The sequence below is a fragment of the Tenrec ecaudatus genome, chromosome 6, assembly GCF_050624435.1.
Source record: "Tenrec ecaudatus isolate mTenEca1 chromosome 6, mTenEca1.hap1, whole genome shotgun sequence".
NCBI lineage: Eukaryota > Metazoa > Chordata > Mammalia > Afrosoricida > Tenrecidae > Tenrec > Tenrec ecaudatus.
The window spans coordinates 60948608-60966109 of record NC_134535.1 but is presented as its reverse complement, the minus strand read 5'-3'; the positions used below and the strand labels follow the sequence as shown (position 1 = coordinate 60966109).

General features: G+C 39.7%; 1 protein-coding gene across 4 annotated transcripts in view; it reads left to right on the top strand.

The window, feature by feature from the left end:
- The window catches only part of FRS2 (fibroblast growth factor receptor substrate 2), a 113669-nt gene that overhangs the window by 58754 nt on the left and 37413 nt on the right, over window positions 1-17502 (top strand). For 2 of the 4 annotated variants that reach the window (XM_075551295.1, XM_075551296.1), the window contains exon 2: window positions 10689-10864. The exons of the other annotated variants lie outside the window; for them this stretch is intronic. The gene's annotated coding sequence lies outside the window, so the exon portion shown is untranslated. The remainder of the gene's footprint in view (window positions 1-10688; window positions 10865-17502) is intronic. 4 annotated transcript variants of the gene reach the window in all.

Here is a 17502-nt window from a genome sequence, read left to right as displayed (position 1 = left end):
CTTCCTGAGTATGCTGGCAGTTAATTATTCCCTTACACGTGTGACTAATTATTTGACACTTATTATGTACCTTGTGTGCACAGTTTTCCTGCCTAGACTGAGAGTTTTCAAAGTTTGGAGAACACTCCCGCATTCTAATATAATTTTTGAACCACAGTAGATACTAATTATTTGCTAAATAAATAAACCATCCATCAAAGTTAGTTGAATATCTTTTCTTGCACACATACTGTCATTGTGTCCTTAATTCCTAATGTCTACTTAGTACTGTGCGAAAAACCCAGTAACTGTGTTCTCGTTATTGTGAGGCAATGCTTTATGGTGATTTGGGATATGGCTCGGAAGCCAGAATACCTGGTGTCATGAATTGAATTGTGTTCACTCAAAATAAACATTAACTTGGCTGAATCATGTTTCTCATTTGTTTGGCATTATGTAATCATGTCCATAAAGAAACACAGAAAACTCACAGGGGCATTTCTACCCTGCCCTCTAAGGTCACTATGAGTGGGCATGACTCGGCAGTGAATTTAGTTTAGTTTTTGAAATGGTGTCATCCTTCATGATGTGATCTGATGTCATCAGTCAGTTGTAAGGGGATTAGGATGAGATGCAACAACCTTACTCAGATCACAGCCCTATACTTTGTAAGGGAAGTTTCCCTGGGGTGGGAGGCGGCGGGTGGCCTGCATCCCCTTTTATTTTACAAGAGATAAAAGAAGAGAGAGACAGGCAGAGGAGAAGAGACCTGTTGACCACCAAGAAAGAAGAGCTGAGTGTTGTGTTCCCTTTGTGCCGGAGGTCTCTATGCTGAGAACCACCTAGACTCAAGGGAAGGTTGATGAGACCAAGATACATATAGATCTCCAAGGAACTCCAAGTCCCCAGAGCTGACACATGGACAATGCCCTTCACTAGTGTCGGTGCCCAGAATTTGGACCTCTAGCCTAAATTTAAAGAGAATAAATTTCTCTCTGTTAAAGACATCCATTTGTGGTATTTCTGTTAACATTAGCACTAGATAACTGAAACTCTTGGGTTCAAAGTTTCTTAACCTCTTTGTATATTTAAATGCCTCCATTATGTCTCTTAGTCGATCTATTTTTCATCCTTATGGGGAAATTGCTTACTATACTATTACCATAAGAACTTATGAGTGAAAATTAAAGAAAAATGTCAAGTTTAGCTAGTTAAAATATTTATCTCTTTTACATTTTGCATATGAAAATGCTCTAAAATGATATTGACAGGCAATAGCAGGTTATGAAACTTATGTAAAAACTTCAACCTAGAGCAATAATGTCTTCAGTTTGTTACCATCACCACCCCACCCCTGGAAAAACAACACCCCCCCCCCCAAAAAAAAAAAAAAACCTCACCGCCACCAAGTTGATTCTGACTCAGCAACCCTATAGAACTGCCTCTGTTGGTTTCCAAGATTGTAACGCTTTTTACAGGAATAGAAAGCTTCTTTCTCTCAGAATGATTGGTGGTTTTAAACTGTTGATCTTGCAATTAACAGCTTAATGCATAACCCACCAAGCCAGCAGGACTCGCTAGGTTTGTTAGAAACCTATTAAAATACTGTCGTCTTTAAATATACTCTGAGATATCTAAGCTCTTTAAACATAATGAATCATATTAAATGAGTATCAATAGTCAGAATTCATAACCCTTTTGTCCCTAAAAAGGATTATATCCAGCCTGTTAAAAAACATGATTTATCTTCTATTTTGAGTCTGCTGTATGTATTAAAGGAACCCTGGTGGCATACTGATGAACTGTCAGGCTGTTAACCGCAAGATGAGCAATTCAAAGCCACCAGCAATCTGCAGGACATAGATGAGGCTCTTTGCTCCCATAAAGAATTATAATCGTGGAATGAGTTGGAATCAATTCGATGGCACTGTGTTTTAGGTATGTATTAAATTCTTTCAAAGACTGTGGATAGGGAAAAGAAAACCTTTATCTCGTGTAATTTACTGAACATTTGCTCATGTGCCTAGGATTATGGATGCAAACAAGAACAAGGTATAGTTTTTGTGATAGTTAAGATTGCGTGTCAACTTGACTGGACCACAATTCTCAGTGACTTCACGGTTGTAATGTAGTTTGGTGGTTTGGGAATGTAGTCTTGCACCATGATGAGATTTGATCTAATGCAGTTACCTCCCTAATGTGATCTGCTATGACTAGCCAGTCATTTGAAAGCGAGTTTCCTTGAGAACGTGGCCTGCATCCAATATATATGGCCCCTCTTACAAAGTCCTATGGCTTTTTGCTCACTCTGGGTCTTACGATTAAACTGGTCATCATCTGACCTCCAGTTGTTGAGACTTGGTTCAGTGGTCTGCCATAATACCTGCTAACTTTGGGATTGGTTGGCTCCTGTAGCTAGTGGAGTCAGGAGAAGCCTCCAGCCTATTGTCTGATTCATGAACTTGGGAGTTGTTAACCTCTACAACCAAGTGATCCATTTCCCTAAGATAAGTCAATCAGTCAATCCTTTTTTTTTTTTTTTTGGCATGTGTATGTATGATTCACTGTTTTGCTTTTCTAAAGAACATATCCTCCAGGTGTCATCTCATCATCATTCCAATAATATTAAAATTGGTTGTTCCAACAAAATGTGTTCACACATTTTGACCTCAAACTCCATTTATAAGAGTAGAACATGTTTAAAGAGTAGAAATAAACACAGATGTACATATAAGATACGAATAAAATATTAATTACAAAAGTAATAAAAAGATTGAAACTTTGGTTTATTTGTTATGTTTTCAACACTTCAAATTAGAAAAGTGATATTACTTAAATGCTTTAAAATTTTATAAATCATTTTACTGGGGGCTCATACAACTCTTATCACATACATCAATTATATAAAGCACATTTGTACATTCCTTACCCTCATCCTCAAAATATTTGCTTTCCAAGTAAGCCCCTGGCATCAGCTCATTTTACCCTCCCTCCCCACTCTTTCCTCCTTCATGAACCCTTTATAATTTATAAATTATTATTTTGTCATATCATACACTATCCAATGTCTCCTTTCACCCACTTTTCTGTTGTCTGTCCCCCAGGGAGGAGGTTTTATGTAGATCCCTGAAATCTGTTCCCCATTTCTACCCGACCCTCCCTCTACCCTTCCAGTGTAACCACTCTTACCACTGGTCCTGAAGGGGTCATCTGTACTGGATTCCCTGTGTTTCCAGTTCCTATCTGTGCCAATATACAGCTTCTGGTCTAGCTAGATTTGTAAAGTAGAACTGGGATTATGATGGTTGGGGGGGCGGGCGGGGAAGCATTTAGGAATTAGAGGAAAGTTGTATGTTTCATCCTTACTACACTGCACCTTGACTGGCTGGTCTCCTCCCCAGGACTCTTCGTAAGGGGATATCCAGTTGCCTACAGATGGGCTTTGGGTCCCCACTCCGCACTCCCCCTCATTCACCATGATATGACTTTTTGTTCTTTGACGCCTGATACCTCATCTCTTCGACACCTCGTGATCACACAGACTGGTGTGTTTCTTCCATGTGGGCTTTGTTGCTTCTCAGCTAGATGGCCGCTTGTTTACCTAAATGCATTAACATTTATTTGGGAAAAACTAATATAGGAATTATTTTTCTCCATCTAGGGATAGAGGGTTAGGTCAGTTGTTGAATTCCGTGGTCCATTGTAAAGAAGAGTGCTCAGGTCTGGTTTAGAGTGAAAGTTCTACCACTTATTATATACACTACTCTGCTTAGAATTCTCAAAACTTCAGTGTTTTGTATCTCTAAAATAGACATAATATTAATAGTTAGAAAATTTGTTGTCAGGATCAAGTGAAACCAATAGATAACCTACAGGAAGCAAGTAGCCTACTCAGTGGGTGCGGCATATATGGTTAGTTTTCCTTGCACTCATCCCTTCCTTCATGTTTTCTTCCCTACAACCAACCGTTGTAAACAGATAGCAGTGTTTATGAGGTCTGACACTTCCATTGCTTTATTGTGGTCATCTGGAAAAGCAGGAGACTTTCACCAGGCTCTGCAGAGCTATCCCACCCATTGTGTTTGTCTGCCAGTTTTAAAGGCTTGAAAATAGCAATGCATGTGCTTTGGGTTTGCTGTTCTTGCTGTAAACCTTCTCTGTCACTGTGCATATACATGCATTCTGTTCGCTTTTAGACTCCATGTACTTTTTGTTCTTGTACTTTATTTTGACAGGAGTTTATTAGTACCATTTGAAAAAAAAATACTTTGCCTGTTACAGTTGCTGTTTAATAGCATAAATTACTCCTCATAATAGTGTGTAATAATTATAGAGATAAACTTTGCATCCTTTTAAGCCTGGCATCTAGGTCTTTCAAAAATGCATATATAGCTAGGTTGTAAGATTGATTTGGACAAGTTTGAATTAAAAGTTGTATATTTTACCTGAACTTTTTCCTTTTCCTATCCTCCTGAATAGAAGGTTCATGCTGTTTAGCATAACCCACTGCCATCGAGTCAATTCCAACTCAGTGAACCTTTTAAAACAGAGTAGAGCTACTCTTTATTGTCTCTAAGACAAGAAATCTTAGCCAGAGTAGACAGCCTCACCTTTCTCCCACGAACTTTTTGTTCCTTACTATTTTCTAAACTCTTCCTAAGGAATCATATTGTCCTTTTATAAAGTAAGTGGATTGTGACCAGAAAAGAAATTTTATTTTCATTGGGATAATTTTGTATAATGATGTTTAGGTACAAGTTGTGTTTAGAGAGCATACATGAATAACAGCTAATAAATTTTAATTTGACGAATGAAGTTATCCTTAGTATATAGGCAAAAATGGTTTTTAACTTATAATACTTCCTGGTTGTTACATAGAAAGGAATTTTTGAACACCATAACATTTTTTCCATTTCATTTTGATTTTTCTACATTGATAAATTTAAAGTGCTTCTAAATTCTCATTAATCAAAACTTTATTACTATTACAGAGCGTAAACAGTTGGTTTTGAAGTCACTTGCATTGAGTAGTGGGTTATGTGTTGAACTGCTAGCCACAAGGTCAGCAGCTTGACATTCATAGCTACTCCTTGGGGTAACGAAGACTTTCTGTTCCCATGAAGATTTACAGCCTGAGGAACCCACCAGGCCAGTTCTGCTCTTTCTTACAAGGTTGCTCTGGGTTGGAATCAACTCAGTGGCAGTGAGTGAACTTTGGATTTATTTTCATTTTAAATCTGGGCATCAATACCATTACAGTATCCAATTGACTTTAGTTTTACTTCGTTTGAAGAGCGGGAGAACAATGTTCTAATGATAGCAAGCAGCTAGTAATCAAAAGATAAATTCTTTGGGTAAATTGTCTGACTCACAGCCCTAATAACATAAACTTGAAAATTGATGAACCGGAAAATTCTGTGGCTTTGATATATTTATTGCTGTATACATTAGACATCAGTGTATGTTTTCAAATGCTTAGCTTTATTTTACAATCTAAATCTTAGAAAAGGTTGTCACTTTTTAAAAACACCATTTCATTTTTTAAATATTGTTCTTATAGTTGTTAAAACATAGTTTAAGCTCTACATGGTAACTGAATCCTGAGATGTAAAAAGCAAAAAACTACTTATAGGCACATAGTCTCACCCCTTCGATGTACTTGGTATCAAATTTATATTGACAAATAATAAAATTAACAGATTTGAGCTGTCATATTCTAGGCACTGGAGAAAGCATGACTAAACTACAAAAGAACATACTCCAAAGAAATCTGATTTGCTGTGCTGTTTTAACGGATAATATAGTAACTTTGTTAAGTAGCTATTTTATTAAGTTGTTTATTAAAACAACACAAAAAGAGTATTTATATGATCTTTTAATAATATTTATGGACTCTTAAGTGGGGAAGAGGAATTACTTCTCTCTATAAAATCTCAGGGGAGAAGTTCTGTTAGTAAAAAAATACTATTGGAACTACAGGAGGTTTTGTGGGAAAAATGGAACTGAAAAATAATAGGGTATTTTCGTGAACTTCTTGAAGTCTCTTCATATTCCCATAACATTTTCTGGCATATTGAAGGTAATGTCTTTTACCTCAATAAGAATTACTTTTTACTTTTGTATATAGTCATTTTCCGGTGCCATCAGTTCACTTTGACAAGGTTCTTTAACATCTTAGAATTACTTAGAACATAGATTCCCAAGTGTACTTGGCCTACCACTCCCTTTTCAGAAAAAAAAATTATTTTGATGCCCACCTGGCATTAAACACTTTTATGCTATAGCCATAATATAGGATCTAGTGTAGCTATTGCCTTTGTAGCCCCACTGGATAGTTCTAGTGTCCCTCAAGGGGCAGAGTTGCCCACCTTGGAAAGTATTGAATTCGACATTTCTCACCTTTCTTTACAAAAAAACAAACTCACTCCAAGGGCTGAAAGTGAAAATACTTTGGGGGTGTGGGGCTGATGAGGTGAGATATAACTTTTATCCAATGATTTGGCTGGTAAAAATCAATTCAAGAAAATCATATATTTAAAAATATTGGATGGAATTCACTGGCTCATGAAAGTGCTGCACAGGTTAGGAAACCAGATACAGGACCGAGTAGCCAGAAACAGCACTATAATGCACCATGCACACAAGCCCCATGAGGATCCCAGTACCAACCTGATCAGCGGTTCTCAACCTGTAGGTCACAACCACTTTGGAGGTCCAATGACCCTTTTGCAGGGTCCCCCGATTCATAACAATAGCAAAATGATAGTTATGAAGTAGCAATGAAAATAATTTTATGGTTGGTGTGTCACCACAACATGAGGAACTGTATTAAAGGGTTGTGGCATGAGGAAGGTTGAGAACCACAGAACTAGACGTAGATGGTCTGCTCCAGTGACAGTGCTAGCTCTGGATGATTCAGAAAGCTGCTACCTCTGCCCTGGACTAGATCTTGCTGCAGGTGTTGATTATGAATGTTTCTTCTGATCTCTGATTCTGCCTTACTTGTTGCTCAGTGCTAGTATGCACTGGGTACATGTGATTGGCAGAATCCTACATAACTAAGAGATGTGGAAGATGTTTAATCTTTTGAAATCGTAAAGGAAGTTCTCAGTTTAAGAAGGGAAAAGTTCAGATGCTCAGCAGATAAAAAGAACGATGTTCACAGCACCTGATATTTTGGGTACAGGTTGATATTAACAGCTGTTGTGCTGCTGGGCCAGCCGGAGTGTTTACAAGTATTATTGCATGTAATCCTCACAACTTTAATTAGGTTGGTTTTAGAGATGAGGAAGTAAGCTGAAAGAGGGTAAGTAATCTTCCTTAAGAGTATTCAAAGCTTAATAAATGAATCTCTTAAAGAGCTTGCATTTTAGTAAGCTCTTATGTATAATATATATATATATGGATTTTTGCATTATTTTTGAATTATTTTTGAAGATCATTTTATTGGGGGCTCTTACAGCTCTTATAATAATCCATACATCAATTTTTTTGCCTTCACAAGAGAAGTTTTATTGTTAATCATTTACCTTATGTTTCAGAAAGAGGAACAGATTAGCTCAGTCCAACAGGACTGGCAGTGGCAAAAATCTAGTGAAGCAAGTGTTCTGATTGCTAAGGATTTATCTGGATGCTTTTAATACTTAGCCATCTAACACTTCAGATATAATCCAGAACCAATGTGTCCTCTCCCTCTCGGTCACCTTAATACCTTACCTACCTCACTTCAATGTGGACATCTTTTCACTAAATATGGTTCCTAAAGGAACAAATTCCCTGGGGCCTAGAGCCATGAGCACAATGCACCAAAAGAAAAACTCAAACTCTGATAATTTATTAATCTAAGGAACAAAAACTTCCAATATATTAAGAAATAAATCCAGTTACAAATGCACTAATCAGTCTATGTCAAAAGGGTCTGTGTAGTCACTGAAAACGGCTGGCTATTTACAAGATCCACAAAGAGGAATGGTGCACCTAGCCCTGCGCTGGCTCTCGGAAGCCAAACGTGTTCTCTCTGCTGTAGGCCACATACAAGAATCCATCTTCATCTTTCTCCTTCTCGTGAAGCTGTCCCCTAGTCAAGCTTGTTATGAGAAAAGGGGGAGGGGGGGATAAAAACACAGAATTAGAATTGCCTACCAACCAGATCAGGAGAAAAGTCACCAGGTGTCAGGAGATGAAACTGAAACCAAAATCCATCTTCCTGGCCCCATACAAGGCCATTTGTCACCTTCATTAATAATATAATAAATCAGGGTAACCAATCTCAATGATCGAACTCATAACACCCCCCCCAGGGGGATGAACAAAATAAATGTGGGTGAAGGAAGACAGCGGTCAGTGCGAGATATGAAAATTTATAATTTATCGGGGGGTGGGGGTGGGCGGGGGAGGGGAAATGGGAGTGAGGTTAAAAAGAGGAGCTGATACCAAGGGCTCAAATAGAAAGTAAATGTTTAGAAAATTATGTATGATACAATTGATCATACATAATTTCTTGATACAAAATATGCTTGATACAATTGATGCCATACATCAATTTTTAAAAATCATTTTATTGGGGTCTTGTACAGCTCTTATCATAATCCACACATACATCCATTGTGTCAAGCACATTTATACATACGTTGCCATCATTTTCTAAACATTTACTTTCTATTTGAGCCCTTCGTATCCACTGCTATTTTTTCCCTCCCTCCCCCCTCACCCTTGTGACCCCTTGATAAATTATAAATTATTATTGTTTTCATATCTTAAATCCACCGCTGTCTCCCTCCCTCATGATTTCTGTTGTTTGTTCTCTTCTGGTGGGGTGTCTGTGGTTATGTGTCAATCATAGCAGTTGGTTCCCCTTCCTCACCCCCTCTCTTCCCCTTACATCTGTCCTCCTGGTAACACTACCATTTCTGTTCCTGAGAGAGTTATCTGACCTGGATTCCATGTATTGTGAGCTCTTTACCAATCTACCAATCTTTGGTCTATGATAGTAGAGGGTGAGGAAGTCTCAAGAAACCAGAGGAATATTGTGTGTCTCATCAGTGCTATAGTGTTCCCTGGTTGACTCACCCCTTCCTCGTGACCCTTCTGTGGGGGGATGGCCCATTGTCTACAGATGGGTTTTGGTCTCTGCTCTGACCCTGCTCATTCTCAACAATATGGGTTTGTTGGCTGGCTGGTTTGGGTTGGGAGTCTTCTGATGCCTGTTACCTGATCCTGTCAATATCATGATTGTGCAGACTAGTGTGCTTCTTCCATGTGAGTTTGTTGCTTTTCTGCCTGATGGCCGCTTCTTTAACTTCAAGCCTTTAAGACCCCAGATGCTGTATCTTTAATAACTAGGCACCATCATCTTTCTTCACCACGTTTGCTTGTGCACCCATTTTTTCTTCAGGGATAGCTCCAGGAGGGTGAGCATCATGAAATGCCAGGTTGTTAAAGTGTTCTTGCATTGAGAGAGGGCTTGAGCAGAGGCCCAAAGTCCACCCACTACCTCAGTGTATTACCATATAAATACATGGACATAGGCCAATACTTTTTGTTTTTATGAATTAATGTACTTACATACGTATACTCCATGTTTATACCTCTATCCATACCTTTGCTTCCTAGATTTTTCCTGTTTCCTTTTACCTTCCTCCTGCCCCATCATCATGCTCACCCTCTGCTTCTTAATAATTCCTCTCAGCTAGATTGCTGTTGCTCCAACACCTCCAAGATCTCCACATCATCCTCATTGTTGATTTTAATTCCCCAGTTGTTCCCCTTTTGAGTTAGTATGGGTAGACTAGAGAAACAAATTCATAGACACACATACACACATATGTGTATAAGAAAGGAATTTATATACGAGAGCAATTGAATATTGAGAAAACATCCCAGTCCAGATCAAGTCCATACATTCAGTATTAGCCCCTATGCCCTATACCAATCTATAAAATTCTCCTCAGACTCACGAAACACATGCAATGATGCTGAATGCGGGATGATCACAAGCCAGTGGGAGGGAAGTCTTGTGGATCCAGTGGCAGTGTAAGCATCTCAGCGCTGGCAGTGGTCTCCACGTGACTTCTCCAGCTCTAAGGGCACTGGCTGAATCAGGGTAGCTTCATGTGGTTTCTCTTCAGAAATGCCTTGCAGGGAGTGAGCAGAGAGATAGAGTGTCTCCCACCTCCAAGGAGGAAAAAAAGAGTTCCCAGAGTCCTCAGGAGAAGGCTATGCCCACACAGAGGCCTCATTGACTATGACCCGATTGACAGACTAGATTCCACCCCTTCACTCTTAATCCTCTCAAAACCCAAATTGACACCAGATTATGTAACTACCACACCTGTCTATAGTGTTGTTTGCTCACCACTCCCTTCCCCCGCCTCCTCCCCACCCCAAGTCCTTCCACAACCATAGGTTCCCTTGCTTTCTCCTTGGGCTCACTTCCCATAGCTGTCTTATATAGGTAGGCAAACCAACAGTAACAAAGACAAAACAAAAGATTGAATAAAAAGAGAAAAGAAAAAACATAACTTGCCCCCCAAATCCCTCCAAAGCATACATAATTTCTGGTCTGTCTGTTGACCTTCATGACTATCTCCCCATTGGTCCTGGGGGGTTCTGGGAACTGTGCCCCCAGCCTGAAGTCTATTTTGGGGGATCCTCAGGGGCTTTGTGACTTTGCTTTTCTCCCAGTGCTGATCTGTTACATCCCCTTCTAGGTTCTTCCTGTTGTGGGGGTTTCAGACTGGACTCATTCCCCACCACGTGTGCCCATTATTATCCTCTGTTGTGATATGCTCCAGCAAGGCGACATCATGTCTCCAGCTGCTGTCGGCCCTCTAGTCCTCTAGGTGCCTTAGCAGCTTCATGCAGGGACAGCCTCAGGAAGTTAAAAGTATGTGGGTTTAATTTGTTATATTTTTATCTGTTTTCACTTGATACTTGAGTCCATGTGCACACTTACTTCTCCCTTCATTTTGTGACTGTTTTGTAATTCATTTTGCTACAAGCTTCAATCTGATGAAATGCTTTCTTTCTGAATATCAATGCTTGGGAAGTGAGTTACTGAGTATAAGAAAGACCGGCTGCTTGGGTGAGGGTTGGGGGACAGGTAGACAAGGCTTGGAGGGTGGGGGAGAAGCACATACAGTAAGACAGACATGTGGAAGGAAAGGCATATTCATATATATGTCGACCTATAGGCAGCATTCTTTATATCCTTTTGTTACTTTTAATGGTAGGTTAAAATACTGTAATGTAAGAAACATTTCCTCCTTTGCTTTTGGGAAATATTGAGCTGTTTTTGGTTTTGTTTAGAATGTTTTCATAGAGTAAACAGTAGGTCCTAACCCCCTCTACCAGCTTGCATTTTAAATTGGCTTATGAGTCAGAATCAACTTGACATCAATGGTGTTAGTTAGTCTGGTTTTTGATAGGTATTTTGTCTTAAAGCTGGAGGGGGGGATGTGATATCTAGGAGTAATAAACAGTAGCTGTTATTTAGCTTGGGAAGTATCCAACTTCGTTTGGGGGTAAAATAAAGACAAACTCCTGCAGTTACTATGATGTCACCTAAACTAGAGTATTTCTTCATAAACCACAACTTGTGTTAGTTATTCCTTTTGTACAAATCTGTTTATTCTGCAGATTTTCTGTGCTGCCTAAACATTTACAATGTTGCCTTGCACACTTGTGCAGCTGTAATTTTGTCAAAGTGAATAATAGATTAAACCCCCTTCCATGTAAACAGTCTACATATGGGCTGGGTGCTAGAGAAATGCATCGCGTAAGGTAAATGTCCATGAAATTGAAAGTGACTTTGCCCTCTTGCAGTATTAAATTTTAGTTTTGAGTATACTGTGCTTTTTGTCCTTACCCTATTGAATCTATCCTAGGATGATATAAATTTTAATTTGAGAAGTTATTTCTGTATGCGTTTTTCGTATACTGTACAATGAAGCTCTTATAAAACAGAATTTTGTTTAAATGCTAGGGGTGTCATATACTCTACTATTATACAACTTTACTTTGAGATTTATACCTCATTTGTGTGCTCTTTTGTGAACTAGCAATCTTCAAATGGGAAATTGTCCTTTTAAACTGTAGACTGAAAATGTTGGTGTATGCAATTTCTTACTTAATGATAAATGTAACTAGTCATCTAGATAAGAATTGCTGCTATCACATATATGCAGAAATGCCTTCTATAAAAGGAGTGGACCACTGGGCCAGAACTTCAATACCCCAAATACACCATAAGGACTACCCTAATTTCTCTGAATTATCTATGTAACCAAATCTATGTTATCTATGTAACTATGGGTTTTAAGAAGAGCCATATTTTATAGTAGTAGCTTGGGAGAGCAGGTATATCTGGGTTGTGGAAGTACAGATAGTCCTTTCATGAGACTTGAGTTTTTTTTGGTCTCAGGTTGCTGGAATTTTATTATAGACATTGATCTGTTTATTGACCCTGTACACTGCCTACCATGAGAAAATACCTTAGAATTTGATTGTGGGGAAAATTGTCTTACACCCTTTGCATTGCTGAAAAATCTTTAGAATATACTAGAACTCCCAAAGAAGGAAGATAATGTTTTATCCTTTCAAGTAAAAGAGAAATTCAGGGTGGAGGCTGGCGGACTTAACTTCTGGTATATGTGTGCAACTTTTTTATGGATTACAGATTGTAGTCACAAAACAGCCCCTTTAAAACCTATTCTATTTAAGTTTTGAGGTACGTTAAATGTTTTATAATAACAAACATGCTATTTTGCAGTGTACTACAAAAAATCATCATTACAGTTACTATGTTCAAAGTATTTAGTGTAACTTAATTTTTCATGCCTGGAAAAAATAATGCTTTATTTTTTTTAGTATAGAAAAAGTACACTATGTAGCATATACTGAGACAAACATTTAACTAACTGATGTTTGATTGATATCAACCATACTTATCTATTCTGAGTTAAGTACAAATTGATTTAAAGACAGCCGTAGAAAAAGCACATGCCCATATTTCCAGAGACTGCCTGCATTCTTAGGAAAACAGAGGGCTAAAATGAACTTTGTAAAAATTGCTTCTATTTTTGAGAGAGTTGATGGAGTGGGGATCACCATTGTGGGGTTATTACCATAGTGTTAGCTTCTTTGAGAAGAGGCTATCAAGCAATAGGGACTTTTGGCGTGGTGGATTACTTCCCCTATAGATCACATTCATTGAAAAGTACCTTCTACTCTGGAGTTGGAATGATGGCATTTGGCTTTTTGAGACTGCATTAACTCCATCCTGGAGAGCGCCTCAAAGTCACTCTTAGAAATAATGGAAATCAGAGATTCTTATGTTTGTACACTAGTATTCATTGCAGCACTATTAACAAGGGTCAAATGATGGGAACAGTTGAATAGACAAATAAAATGTGGTACCTACATGCAATAGAATGTTATTTGTCATGAAGGGAAATGAAGTCCTGATTCATGCCACAACATGGATGAACCTTGAAAACATTATGCTGACTGAAAGAAGGCAGACACAAAAGGGCAAGTTCTGTATTGTATGAGCCCACTTACCATATACACTCATGTATAAGCCAAGTTTTTCAGCACATTTTTATGCAGTTTTTGTGGTAAAATTAGGTGTCTCGGCTGATATTCGGGTTGGCTTATACTCAAGTATATACAGTACATGAAATATCTAAAATAGACAAATGCACAGAGACTGAAGTTTATTAGTGGTTGCCCAGGGTAGGTGGGAGAGGAAATGCAGTTACTGCTTTAGAAGTATTGGGTTCTTTTAAGAGTAATGGAAAAAATTTCTAAATGGATAGTGGTTATCATTGCATACACAGTGAGATAGTTAAGGTTTATTGCGCCAACCTGGCTGATAAACATTAACTGAAGGGCGGAGAGATAAATGGCTCAGTGAACTTTGCCTTTCTAGTTCTTGGGTCTCTTGCTTTCTGAGGGTTGGACCAGGATGCAGCTGCCCTAGCCAGTTCCCTGCTTCAGCTGGCAAGGCTCACTTCCTGCAAGACATCCCTGAGGAGAGGCCACATAGACCTACCCTGATGCAGCCCTGGGTGCTGGAGCAGCTGTGTGGAGACCCCTGCCAGCTCTGAGATGCTTACACATTCACTGATTAAGTTTTCCTTCTGCAGTCTCTGTCATTGCGTGAGTTTGGTGAGATGGAGGAGGACTTTGTAGATTGGTGTTGGACATGTGGTCTGATGTTGGACTTAAGCTCAGACAGCACTGGGTTGGGATGCTTCCTTAATGCACACTTATCCTTTATATAAAACTCTCTTGTATACATATGAGTTTTTGTGGATTTGTTTCCCTAGTTTACCCAGACTAACACACACAGATATTATGCAAACTAGACACTCCTGACTAAGGGCAGAGTTCAATCTTTCAATCAAGTGGTAATTTGATGGCACCTCCTTGAGGGTGTGGCCTCTTGTATGAGAACTGATAACCCTTTGAGCTGGCTTCATACTGCACCATTCCACCAGCAATAGTGGACCCACGGGTGCCTGCTCTCACCATCTTATGATCTTACTTCTTTCCACTTCACCGTTCAGCATTACCCCCACTTCCAGTTTCACGTTTTGGTGTCACCTGCTTACAGACAGGTAAATCTGAAGAGAGAGGCCTCCAACCAGCATTAAACCTATGGACTTGAGTTGACTGGGCTAGGGCTCTGGATGTAAAGTTGCTTCTTGATGATATAATGTTCTTTCTTGTATACCGGTGAGGATCACTGGTTTAATATTCATGCAGACTCTTAAGGACCCCATAGGACAGAGTAGGCATGCCTCTGAGTTTTGGAGCCTATAACTCTTTATGGACAGAGAAAGCCCTATTTATCTCTGCTGTTGCTTACTGGTGTTGTTAAATTCCCACCTTGAGGATGGCAGCCCAATGTAAAACCACTACCCTATTAGGGCTCCTTCTGCCAAACAGAGTAAGCTTAATTAAGGTACATATAAAAATGGTTGAAATGGACTTTTTTTTCACATGTATTTAATACACACACTCTTTCTGTCTGTCTCTGATGATCTCTCATTAGCCAGGTGGGAAGGTAGTACCCCTTTCCATTATTGAAGAATCTATTCTCACTCATAGCAACCCTATGGGACAGAGTACAAATGCTCGGAAGGGTTTTTGTGGTTGTAAATCTTTATAGAAGCAGATTATTTCATCTTTTACCTGAGGAGCCCCTAGTGGGTTCAAACTGCCAACATTTAGGTTAGCCGCCCAATTCTCTTTTTTAAATCATTTTATTACAGTTCTTATCACAATGCATACATACATCCATTGTGTTGAGCACATTTGTACATGTGTTGCCATCATTTTCAAAATATTTTCTTTCTACTTGACCCCTTGATATCAACTCATTTTATTTTCATGTTTTACACCAACCGCTGTCTCCCTTCACCCACTTTTCTGTGGTCCATCCCCTAGGGAGGGGATAATATGTAGATCATTGTGATCAGTTCTCCCTTTATCCCCCTTCCTTCCCCTTCCCCTCCTGGTATCGCTACTCTCATTATTGGTCCTGAGGGGTTTATCTGTCCTGGATTCGAGCTGTTATCTGTATTAGTGTACATGCTCTGGTCTAGCCTAATTTGTAAGGTAGAATTGGGATCACGATAGTGGGAAGAAGGAAGTATTAAAGAACTATACGAAAGTTGTATGTTTCATCGGTGCGATATTGCATCCTAATTCGCTTGTCTCTTCCTTGTGACCCTTCTGTAAGGGATGTCCAATTGTCTACAGATGGGCTTTGGGTCTCCACTCTACCCTTCCCTCCCACCATTCACATTGGTATGATTTTTTTTTCTGGGTCTTTGATGCCTGATAACCTGATCTCATCATCACCTTGTGATCACACAGGCTGAAATGCTTCTTCCATGTGGGCTTTGTTGCTTCTCAGCTAGATGGCCGCTTGTTTATCTTCAAGCCTTTAAGACCCAAGATGCTATATCTGTTGATAGCCAGCACCATCATCTTTATTTTTTTTAATTGTCTTATTAGGGGCTCATACAACTCATCACAATCCATACATACATCCATTGGGTAAAGCACATCTGTACATTGATAGCACTCATCATTCTCACAACATTTGCTCTCCATTTAAGCCCTTGGTATCAGGTCCTCTTTTTTCCCCTCCTTCCCCGCTCTCCCCTCCTTCATGAGCCCTTGACCATTTATAGATTATTATTTTGTTGTATTTTGCCCTGTACGACGTCTCCCTTCACCCACTTTTCTGTTGTTCGTCCTCTAGGGAGGAGGTCACATGTAGATCCTTGTAATCGGTTCCCAATTTCCAACCCACTTGGCCTCTACCCTCCCAGTATCACCACTCACACCACTGGTCCTGAAGGTATCATCCACCTTGGATTCCCTGTGTTTCCAGTTCCTATTTGTACCAGTATACATCCTCTGGTCTAGCCAGATTTGTAAGGTAAAATTGGGATCATGATAGGGGGGGTGGGGGTAGGGAGGAAGCATTTAGGAACTAGAGGTAAGTTGTATTTTTCATCAGTGCTCCGTCCCACCTTGACTGGCTCGTCTCCTCCTCTAGATCCCTCTGCAAGGGGATCTCCAGTGGCCGACAAATGGGCTTTGGGTCTCCACTCTGCACTCTCCCCCTCATTCACTGTGGTAAGATTTTTTTGTCCTGATGATGCCTTATACCTGATCCCTTTCACACCTCGTGATTGCACAGGCTGGTGTGCTTCTTCCATGTGGGCTTTGTTGCTTCTGAGCTAGATGGCCACTTGTTTACCTTTAAGCCTTTAAGACCCAAGACACTATCTCTTTTGATAGCCAGGTACCATCAGTTTTCTTCGCCACATTTGCTTATGCACCTGTTTGTCCTCGGCGATCGTATCATGGAGGTGTGCAGCCAATGATATGATTTTTTGGTCTTTGATGCCTGATTCGGCACCTCATGATCACACAGGCTGATGTGTTCATCCATGTGGGCTTTGTTGCTTCTGAGCTAGATGGTAGCTTGTTTACCCTCAAGCTTTTAAGACCCCAGACGCTATATCTTTTGATAACCAGGCACCGTCAGCTTTCTTCACCACATTTGCTTATTCACTCGCTTTGTCTTCAGCGGTTGTGTCATGAAGGTGAGCATCATAGAATGCCAATTTAATAGAAGAAAGTATTGTTTCATTTGGGGAGTACTTAAGTGGAGGCCCAATGTCCTTCTGCTACCTTAATACTAAACCTATAGGCACATAGATCTATTTCCCCAACCTCATGTATAAATATATTTGCATATGTACATGTCTTTATCAAGACCTCTATAAATGCCCTTTGCCTCCCAGCTCTTTCCCCTATTTCCCTTGACTTTCCTCCTGTCCCGCTATCATGCTCGGTCCCCACCAGGGTTTCAGCAATACCTCTTCATTACATTACCCTTGATCATGCCCTACCAGGCCTGCCACACCCACCTCACCACCAATTTGGATCACTTGTTGTTCCCTTGTCCCTGGGTTTGTTAACACCACTTCCTTTCTC